The sequence below is a fragment of the Brachyistius frenatus genome, unplaced genomic scaffold (genome assembly GCF_029030835.1).
Source record: "Brachyistius frenatus isolate BFR_SWC_R1_liver_20210118 unplaced genomic scaffold, ASM2903083v1 Contig_5, whole genome shotgun sequence".
Taxonomy (NCBI): Eukaryota; Metazoa; Chordata; class Actinopteri; family Embiotocidae; genus Brachyistius; species Brachyistius frenatus.
The window spans coordinates 3,382,769-3,394,125 of record NW_027210604.1 but is presented as its reverse complement, the minus strand read 5'-3'; positions in this window follow the sequence as shown (position 1 = coordinate 3,394,125).

Below are 11,357 nucleotides of genomic sequence, written 5' to 3'. Positions count from 1 at the left end.
GCAAGTCATGCAGAATTGATGTTGCTATACCAAAAGCCGGATGGCTTACGTCATTCCTATTCCAGTGCAACTGCCAATAGGAAAAAGCCCCTGATGGCTTGTAGTTCTCGCGGGAGCTCCCCAAAATTGTCTGGACAGAACATTAGAACTCAGCTTTAGCATTTATAAATGGAAGTCTCAAAAAGGCTGTCAATCTTCCTCAGTTGCCAAGATATGTTAGTGATATGTTTTTCAGAGGACAGTGAAGCTTTTAAGTGTTTGCATCATTCCGCCTAACAATGCACTGCAGATAATTGATCTACTATGTGGGAGTCTTTCCATTGTAAAACATCCAGCTTTCAATCACTTTGCATTCACTCCTAAAACTGGTTTGTAATTTTCAAAGAGCAAATAACTGTCAATATTACATCATAACAAAGTGTCTTTGAATGATGCTGTTGCAAAGTGACACCAAAGACACTTTGATCATAAGCGTGAGACTTTCATTTGACATGTCGACAGCCTGATTTGAAGTGAGATGTGGAGAAAACAGTGCCAATCCAACCAGTCCAAACATGTCTGATGAATTTGATCATAGAAATTTATGCTTGACCTCAGGGACAGCGGTGTGCATGAGTAAAATGAATCTAAACTTGAAGAGGTCCACTGACAAGCTTTTGGAATCTTCACTGCATCTAAATGCCATCAGGTATCAACATGAAACCCATGTATGTAATATCTTTAATATAATAACAAATGGTTAGTTAAAGGGCTTAGGTACAGCCATAGTGAGTGCTACAGCGGTGAAATGGTGAAGAACCTGGACAAGATACACACAAAATCAGCTATCTGAGAACACGGAGCCAAAGCCTGTTACATTATTGACTGATAACAGCTCAAAGGTCATCGGCCAGGAGTGAGTGGACGTCTGAAGAAATATAAAGAAGGCCATTTGAATTCAAAGCCAGAAGCTATCTTAATACATACACAGGGGTTACAATTCCCTTCCAAATGTAACCACTTGATATAATGTGATATAAGGTCTTGACTTCGGTAACTAAAGGGCAACTCCTTTCACTGAATGAAGACCACGAGTTAACTTGAAATTCATTGACATAGACAAGTAGACTTAGAGCTCATTAATGAACTGCACATACTGTTCCCAAGGGTTCAATGCAAGTCACATGACAAAATTTGATTATTGGTCGAATTGTCTGTGTCATTCCCATCATTTCTCTTCTGCAGTTAACTGCATTGAATTTAAGGTGTTAGTAAACTGCATCAGAACTACTTGTTGGAAGGTCAACTCGTCAACCAGTGCCTTTCTCGGGTTAGCTGTGTCCAACTGTTTCTGTGACTTTCCTAAACCAACAAGTCTACATATGTGGTTGAACAACATCTCTCGCAACCTCTTTGTTTTTTTTCCCAAGTATAATCTAACAATTTCTTCATTTTTTGTAACTTCTTTAGTTTTCTTGTTGCCTAACTAGAGATGGACAGAGTAAGAATGTCAATTTATAGAAAAGGTGTGATTTGTTCGATACGAAAAGGGAGAAAACGTGAAGTCTATATAATTAAACATATTTATGATGATATGGGGCTATAGTAGTAATATAAACATAAGTAATGTTTGTATCTATACAAACCTGCTGACAACAGGCCAGATAGTGCATGCATACGTGTCTTGCCATGTGTGTTGAGAGAACTACATAATTTGCTGCCACTTTCACTTTAGGTTTATATGTAAGAATCCAACAATGCAACGCAAACTGATCCTTTCTGCAGCACAGGACAGGCTTGACTCTTTTTAAACTGTTACTTTTAAGAGCACACTTCCATCAATTACAGTCCCCGGGGTTAAACAAGATTAAAGAAGCCAGTGACTGACTTTCTAATACAGAAATTCAAACAAAATAGCTATAGTTGTAGCTCCCTGCAAAAAGGATCAATACCTGAATCAGATGAAGAATCACTTTATTCACAGAGTGCAGGGAAGCAGGCTGGATTTGTCTTTGTAACATCAGAGCAGGAATACTTTGACAACTCGCGAGGTAAGATAAATACGTACAGACAAATCAGGCATGAGGATACATTCTCATTTTGACTGCAAAGGGGCAAAACATACATCATAGAGAGGCAATATCTCGATGTACAGCTACAGCAAATACATGTTAAATTCAATGTTTATGCAAGATGGATTGAAGCATATTATAACTGCAGGAGTAAAGAAAAGTGGCGCATTGGCCTTACAGTGAAGAAAACAGTATGTGACATTAACGGCACCGAACTACACAGTTCCAGAGCCTGAAATGTTTCAAGAAGTACAAAGCCTGAGGTCACACAGATGTGCACAGACGTTAAGAGTCTGACTCTTCCCTGCAGCGAGCTCTCCTATTACTCCAGTCTGGTCTCAGGGCCACTTAGCTCTAATTACTGCACCCTAATGGCAGGGCCAATCACTAGCAGGTTAATTGTTTGATCTCTGCCATATGCACAGCCTGCCTTCATGTTAATCCACCTCTCCACACATACATGATCTCACCAGGCAGCATCCCACACGGCCCAGCTGCTGCTGTCAGTCTGTGTTGGTATGGAAATGTGTCAAGGAGAGTTTGAATGGGAGGTCAGGTCTAACTCCGGAACAAAAGTATGAAATACAAAAACATGAGTTTTATCTTTTTTGGTGGACTTTTGTTTGTGTTGCAAAATGTGTAATTATTTTTAAAATGTAGCATTACTTTTAGAAAATGGCATATATGTATAGATTCCATCTCACTGTGCCTTTGTATAGCAACATCACCCTACAAACGAAACTGATTGAAACAGTAAAGCCTTGTACTTAAGACATGAAGGAAAGAGTATTTACTGCTCTGAATTTTTTTATTTACTTCTTATTCGCTTCCGAGTCCATTTGACACCGACGGGGCTGTTGCTGAAACAACAGGGCTTGTCAGGAGTTCAGTTTTGTCCTCCATTTTGCCCCCGATCACCTCTCCTCCTGTGTCCCCTATCTTTGCCTGTGGCCACGCCCCTCACCAGTCCCAGCAGATGCAGCCACTCATCCCTGATCACCACCTGCAGGTGTGCTGCATCATCCCTGATCACCTCCCCAGACTATATGTACCCTGCCCCTGCACAACTCTGGTTGTCGGTTCATTGTGTGTGTGTGTGTGTGTGTGTTTTTGTTAGCCACCCGTCCGTCTTCCGTCTGCTGCCCGTCCGTCTTCCGTCTGCTCCCCGTCAGCTCCCGGTCAGTCCTGTTCCTGTTCCCGTTCCTCCGGCCTCTGTGTCTCCTGCGGATATTCCCGGTCAAAATCACTAGTCGGTGGAGTTGCCCTCCCGGCTAGGAGGATTGTTGACGCCGTCCCTTCCGCTGGTCTGCCGGTTGCCCTGTTACCCGTGTCCCCGCAGGAGCTGTCGGTTGAGTTGCCCTCCCGACTGGACGTAAGGTGGACACGCTCGGTGCCACCCTTTTGGTTTGTAGTTTTTGTTTGTTTATTTTTTGGGACAATAAAGACAGTATTTTTGGAACTGATACCTCGAGTCTGTGTGCTTGCATTTGGGTCCTGGAAAAATAAACTCCACCTCATAACAGAATGAACCGACCACGGAGGGACCCAGCAGCCACAGACTCGAATCCTAAATACTTGACTTTATTTCAATATTTTTCCAATCAGGCCCGCCTGAATGACACGGTTTCCGCTGAACCCCGGACTGGGTTCGAGGGAACCCGCCTGGCCTTCTGGGACCCCCCAGAAGGAGGCGGCGACGCCGGGGTCACCGGCCATCCGGTCCTGCTGCGCCCTTAATCTCTGGACGTGTAGCCGTCAGTCCAGTCCGTCGCTACGAGCGAGCCCACAGCCCCGTCGGCCGCTACGAGCGAGCTCACAGCCCCGTCGGTCGCTACGGGCGAGCTCACAGCCCCGTCGGCCGCTACGAGCGAGCTCACAGCCCCGTCGGCCGCTACGAGCGAGCTCACAGCCCCGTCGGTCGCTACGGGCGAGCTCGGTCGCTACGGGCGAGCCCAGCGTCGGCCGCTACGAGCGAGCTCACAGCCCCGTCGGCCGCTACGAGCGAGCCCACAGCCCCGTCGGCCGCTACGAGCGAGCTCACACAGCCCCGTCGGCCGCTACGGGCGAGCTCACAGCCCCGTCGGCCGCTACGGGCGAGCCTACAGCCCCGTCGGTCGCTACGAGCGAGCTCACAGCCCCGTCGGCCGCTACGAGCGAGCCTACAGCCCCGTCGGCCGCTACGAGCGAGCCTACAGCCCCGTCGGCCGCTACGAGCGAGCTCACAGCCCCGTAGGTCGCTATGGGCGAGCCTACAGCCCCGTCGGTCCCCACTACGAACTCTCTACCCCCGCAGCGCCGGTGAGAGATCCGGACGCCATCCGGGCCCGGGCGTTGGCCCTCAAGTACCTGCAGCATGGCCTATGCGGCAGTAATGCTGCTCCTTCGTTCCCCGTCGCTGGACGGGTCATCGACGTCCTGCCTCCAGCTCCTGCTGCCTTCGGATGGGTCGACGCCCCGCCTCCCCCTCCGTCCTCCTGTGCGGTCGTCGCCACGCCACCGGCCCCTGCTGCCTCCGGCGCGGTCGACCCACGCCCCCGTCTCCGTTCCCCTGCGCGGTCGTCGCCACGGGCCCCGCGGCGTCGACGCCACGCCTCCGTCTCCGTTCTCCTGCCTCCTGCGCGGTCGTCGCCACGCCTCTGGCCCCGTCCTCTGGCGCGGTCGTCGCCACGTCTCTGGCCCCGTCCTCTGGCGTGGTCGTCGCCACGCCTCCGACTCCGTCCTCCAGGGTGGTCGACGCCACGCCCCCGTCTCCGTTCTCCGGCGCGGTCGTCGCCACGTCTCTGGCCCCGTCCTCTGGCGTGGTCGTCGCCACGCCTCCGACTCCGTCCTCCAGGGTGGTCGACGCCACGCCCCCGTCTCCGTTCTCCGGCGCGGTCGACGCCACGCCCCCGTCTCCGTTCTCCTGCGCGGTCGTCGCCACGCCTCTGGCCCCGTCCTCTGGCGTGGTCGTCGCCACGCCCCCGGCTCCGTCCTCCTGGGTGGTCGACGCCCCGCCCCCTCCTCCGTCCTCCTGTGCGGTCGTCGCCACGCCACCGGCCCCTGCTGCCTCCGGCGCGGTCGACGCCACGCCCCCGTCTCCGTTCTCCGGCGCGGTCGTCGCCACGTCTCTGGCCCCGTCCTCTGGCGTGGTCGTCGCCACGCCTCCGACTCCGTCCTCCAGGGTGGTCGACGCCACGCCCCCGTCTCCGTTCTCCGGCGCGGTCGTCGCCACGTCTCTGGCCCCGTCCTCTGGCGTGGTCGTCGCCACGCCTCCGACTCCGTCCTCCAGGGTGGTCGACGCCACGCCCCCGGCTCCGTCCTCCTGTGCGGTCGTCGCCACGCCACCGGCCCCTGCTGCCTCCGGCGCGGTCGACGCCACGCCCCCGTCTCCGTTCTCCGGCGCGGTCGTCGCCACGCCTCTGGCCCCGTCCTCTGGCGTGGTCGTCACCACGCCTCCGACTCCGTCCTCCAGGGTGGTCGACGCCACGCCCCCGTCTCCGTTCTCCGGCGCGGTCGTCGCCACGTCTCTGGCCCCGTCCTCTGGCGTGGTCGTCGCCACGCCTCCGACTCCGTCCTCCAGGGTGGTCGACGCCACGCCCCCGTCTCCGTTCTCCGGCGCGGTCGACGCCACGCCCCCGTCTCCGTTCTCCTGCGCGGTCGTCGCCACGCCTCTGGCCCCGTCCTCTGGCGTGGTCGTCGCCCCGCCTCCGACTCCGTCCTCCAGGGTGGTCGACGCCACGCCCCCGTCTCCGTTCTCCGGCGCGGTCGTCGCCACGTCTCTGGCCCCGTCCTCTGCCGTGGTCGTCGCCACGCCTCCGACTCCGTCCTCCAGGGTGGTCGACGCCCCTCCTCCAGCTCCTGCTGCTTCCAGGGTGGTCGTCGCCACGCCTCCGGCTCCATCCTCCCATGCGGTCGTCGCCACGCCACCGGCCCCTGCTGCCTCCGGCGCGGTCGACGCCCCGCCTCCGGCTCCATCCTCCTGCACGGTCGTCGCCACGCCCCCGCCTCCGGCCTCCGGCGAGGTCGGCGCCCCGCCTCCGGCCTCCGGCGAAGTCGTGCCTCCGGCTCCGGCCTCAGGCGAGGACGCCGCCCCGCCTCCTGCTCCGTCCTCCAGGGATGTCGTCGCTCCGTCTCCGGCCTCCGGCGAGGTTGGCGCCACGCCTCCGGCCCCGTCCTCCGGCGAAGTCGTGCCTCCGGCTCCGGCCTCAGGCGCGGACGCCGCCTCGCCTCCTGCTCCGTCCACCTGTTCGGTCGTCGCTCCGGCCTCCGACGCGGTCGCCGCTCCGTCCTCCAGGAATGTCATCCCTCCGGCTCCGTCCTCCTTCGTGGTCGAAGCCCTGCCTCGTCGTTGTCCTCCGGAGCGGTCCCCCGAGCCCGTCCTGCCCCGTGGGCGTCCTCCGGAGAGGTCCCCCAAACCCGTCCTGCCCCATGGCCGTCCTCCGGAGAGATCCCCCGAACCTGTCCTGCCCCGTGGCCGTCCTCCGGCGCGGTCACCCCAGTCCGTCCTGCCCCGTGGCCGTCCTCCGGAGAGATCCCCTGAACCTGTCCTGCCCCGTGGCCGTCCTCCGGAGAGATCCCCTGAACCTGTCCTGCCCCGTGGCCGTCCTCCGGAGCGGTCACCCCAGTCCGCCCTGCCCCGTGGCCGTCCTCCGGAGAGATCCCCCGAACCTTTCCTGCCCCGTGGCCGTCCTCCGGAGCGGTCACCCCAGTCCGCCCTGCCCCGTGGCCGTCCTCCGGAGCGGTCACCCCAGGCCTCCCTGCCCCGTGGCCGTCCTCCGGAGCAGTCACCTGAACCTGACCTGCCCCGTGGCCGTCCTCTGGCGCGGTCACCCCCGGCCTCCCTGTCCCGTGGCCTTCTTCCATCCACCTAGGTTTCCTGTCTCATGTCCTGTGTTAGTTGTGGTCCTCCGTCCCTCCTCCGGTCCCCCCTCCTCCCACCCAGTCCGGTCCAGTTTTGGTCGCCGAGAGGCTCCCTTTGAGGGGGGGGTACTGTCAGGAGTTCAGTTTTGTCCTCCATTTTGCCCCCGATCACCTCTCCTCCTGTGTCCCCTATCTTTGCCTGTGGCCACGCCCCTCACCAGTCCCAGCAGATGCAGCCACTCATCCCTGATCACCACCTGCAGGTGTGCTGCATCTCCCTGATCACCTCCCCAGACTATATGTAACCTGCCCCTGCACAACTCTGGTTGTCGGTTCATTGTGTGTGTGTTTTTGTTAGCCACCCGTCCGTCTTCCGTCTGCTGCCCGTCCGTCTTCCGTCTGCTCCCCGTCAGCTCCCGGTCAGTCCTGTTCCTGTTCCCGTTCCTCCGGCCTCTGTGTCTCCTGCGGATATTCCCGGTCAAAATCACTAGTCGGTGGAGTTGCCCTCCCGGCTAGGAGGATTGTTGACGCCGTCCCTTCCGCTGGTCTGCCGGTTGCCCTGTTACCCGTGTCCCCGCAGGAGCTGTCGGTTGAGTTGCCCTCCCGACTGGACGTAAGGTGGACACGCTCGGTGCCACCCTTTTGGTTTGTAGTTTTTGTTTGTTTATTTTTTGGGACAATAAAGACAGTATTTTTGGAACTGATACCTCGAGTCTGTGTGCTTGCATTTGGGTCCTGGAAAAAGATAAATTCCACCTCATAACACAGATATACTTGTGCCCTAATCATAGGGAAGTAATATTATAATCCTTTTAACATACCGTTCACACAGTCGTCAATGTTTTTGCAAGTTGTCCTTTCTCCATTTAGCAGCTGCAACTATATTACAGTTTTCTCTTCATTTGTATTTTAAGCAAGTACACTTGCCCATATTTGTGATTGGTCATGTGCTGCAAACCCATTCCCTTTTATACAAACGCATTTGTAGCTAGATTGAGAAACCCTGGGTTTACTTCTCATATTGATAACCACCGTTGTGTGACTCCTCACCGTTTGTTAGTCTCCAGTTAAGCCAGTATATGTACGATATCCAGGATATGTTGAACCTGCATGTAGAATACGCCTGTACATCACTGCAGAAAGTTGAAAAGTTAACACTCGATCACAATAATCTTGTTTTTACTGACCTCTAGAGGTTTAAGTAACTCTTTAAACCTCCTGTTAGTGAACCAAGTTGTAAACACTGATGTAATCAACTATTACATTTACTGGCAAATTGTAAATTTGAGTGACTAAATCTCTAGATACAATGAGAACAGTTTGGAAAGCTGAAAAATGACAGGAGTCTGTACATAAAACTTTTAATGTACAGTAGTCATTTTACACTCTCAACATTTCCATGCCACTGCTAAAAAAAAAGTGTATAACCTGTTTCCTTCCCTTTCATTTACATCTCTCACACAGAATTGATCAATTTAATTAAGACAATTGCATAGTTTTAACTGTAGGATTGCTTAATTTTATACAGAGATTATGCGTCTGCTTTGTTATTTAATGTTGAAACCACTTGACTTCAGTTCATAGGGCCTACATGACAAAAACAGTAAGACACGTATGCAAAAATGAGGATCTGTTCCAGGCTTAAAAAGATTGTGTCTTGGTGACCCAAGACCGTATAGTTGCTTCAAAGGGTCATTCATATCATTTGAAAAATAGATCACAACATGCACACATACAGTATAACCCGCACACAGTATTCAAAATGGCCTTGCCTTGATGGAAAACAGCACATCCGGAGGGAAAGGACAGATATTACACGGATCATTAGTCACAAATATAAAAAGGGAGCATCACAGCAGCCTAATGACGCTTTGATAAGCTCTGTTCTGGAAGTAAACATAATCTGTTGACTTTCAATTCTTTTGTCACACCACCAATGATAGTTGAGGCAGAATGAAGCATTCTGCTGTAAATGGGCTGCCGCCGTGCACATCAAGGAAAGGTAGGACCCTCCCGTAAAAAAATAAATAAATAAACTGCTGGAAAAGAACATGTAAATACCCATTTCCATGGAAAAGTTTTGAGACGAAGAACTCACCTAAGTGTCTACAGCTGCTTCTCATCTGGCATGACATAAATGCCTGCCGTCTCCTAGCCTTTCCATTAACGTTGATCACTGAGTCACTGTGACTCATAATACCTTCTGGCAAGACCAACGGTATTTACTTGTCAGAATTTAGACACCTGCGAATTAATGCTTGCATTAAAGTGATGCCAACAGAAATTCTCTCTTCCTACGATGTAAAGAACCACAGACAGGCTCATTATGTCTGAAGATGCTTCCAAGATGCATTTATATGAGGAAATATTGGTATATGGCAGAAAGCAATTCATCTTATTGACAATCAACAAATACGAGTTGTGATGAAAAAAGTTCCCTGGTATGTTTTACAGTGGAATTGAAACCTGAGCAGAGAGTGCACAATGCATTTTGTGATTTTGTTTCAAATTTGGAAAGTCAGCAACAGAGACTCTTGAAATGCTTCAGAAAACCTACAACAATGAAGCCATGAGACGGGCGAGGTGTTTTGAGTGGCATTCATGTTTTAAGATCACCACTGCCTGGACTGAACTAAAGAAGACACATCGGGTCAGGAGGGCAACCACGTGAGTTTTCTCTGACATTCGCGGCGCTGCGCACTGTGAATTTGTCCTCCAGGGTCAGACTATCAACACTGAGTTCAACTGTGACTTTCTGTGACGTCTGAGGGAAAACATGCGACGCAAACGACCTGAACCGTGGCACAATGGCACTTTGGTTCTCCAACATGACAACCAGCTTCCACTGCGTTGACAATGTGTTAGTTTGTCACCCGTAATAACACAATCATCGCTCCCTACCACCCCTACTTGCCAAATTTGGCTCCCTGTGACTTCTCTGTGTTCTCCAAAATTAAGTTCAAGCTGAAGGCTTGTCGTTTTGACACTGTAGAAGAGATCCAGCGTGAAGGGTAGAGGGTGCTTGACGCATTTCGAGAAATGGACTTCCAGGGATTAGTAAATGAAGGCAATTTGGTATTGTTGTTGCTGGTTTGGAACCAAGTGGAATCCAGAAATATGTATTATTATATATTATCAGTGTTTGGGTTTGGGGATGGTAACAATCAAGACTAATCTCAGTGATTTCAAGACATATTGACAGTTACATAATGTAGTGAAGCGTCCAGAGGAGCTCTTCTTCAAAGACTATTTGCAGGGGGTAAATAGACCCAAGTCTCTTTCTAGATTGAATTTACATTTAATTTGTGTCACAAATGTCTGGTGTTTTGAAGGTTTTGTATGAAAATCAAGGAGTATCGCTGTAAGCAGACTGAGCAGACATTGTTAGTAGGATACTTGTTAGTAAGTAACCACTCGACAAGGATAAATACGTCTGGCAAAGGCAGCTAATATTGAATGACCGGCAGTAAAACACTGGAGCCATAGTGCCTCACCCTGGTCTACAAGTAACTGAGTAAAAACTAGTCAATCTATGCTGAATAGAGATATGTTACTGGAAATTGATTAGTTTGTTCACAGAAAATTGAGGTCATAAGGTGCAAACAACATTACTTCGAGGGCAGATAGTTGTCGTCATTTATTCCTCTCTGCGTTCGGTATATGAGTCATAGAATATAAACCTTTGGAGGGGGTTCTCCACAAAAGCCCACACTTTAATTGTTGTGCCCGTCCATCATCTCATATATAACCGAAACCCACTTCACCTCAGTGCTCAAAATGAAAATTATCCTCAGAATAATTTAAATGCATCAGGAAACCTGCCTCGTGGTGAGGGGATGCTTGCATTAAAAGAGGGTCAAGTAAGGCATCTCTGTTTCCTCTATATTCATTTCCTTTATAATCACTCAAATCCTCAACAGAATTTAGAGGCAATCCTCGCCCAGAGCAGTGTTTACTTTGCACACAATCTGGAAAGTCTGGTGAGCAGAGACTGGTGAAGAAATACTGATGGCCCTGCTTCATATTCAGCTCTCTCTTAGCCTTTTGAGGGGCCTTATGAATCCTAATAGAGTACTAAAAGGACTATGCACATGCAAAATAAGCAGAATTATTCTGTTGGTGTAACGGTAATGTAAGTATTGATTTGTACATCTATTAATGAAGTCAGCATGGTGCTAGTAGCTCCATGAATCCATTTGTTGAGGATTTACACTCTGAAGTGCATAATTTAAGGCAATTACATACTGATACAATGATGCCCAAAAATGGGTTAGATGGTGAGCCATGGTAAAAATACTTATGATTCTTCCATGTAGCAATACTGTGATGAAGCAGAAATTCAGGGTCACGCAGAACACTTCATTGATCTTTTTTCACCAGGTAAGCGGTGTCCTCACTGCTTGTTTTTATTAGACTGAATCAGTTTGTCAGGAGTCCGGTTTTTTTCCTCTGTTTTGCCCCTGATCA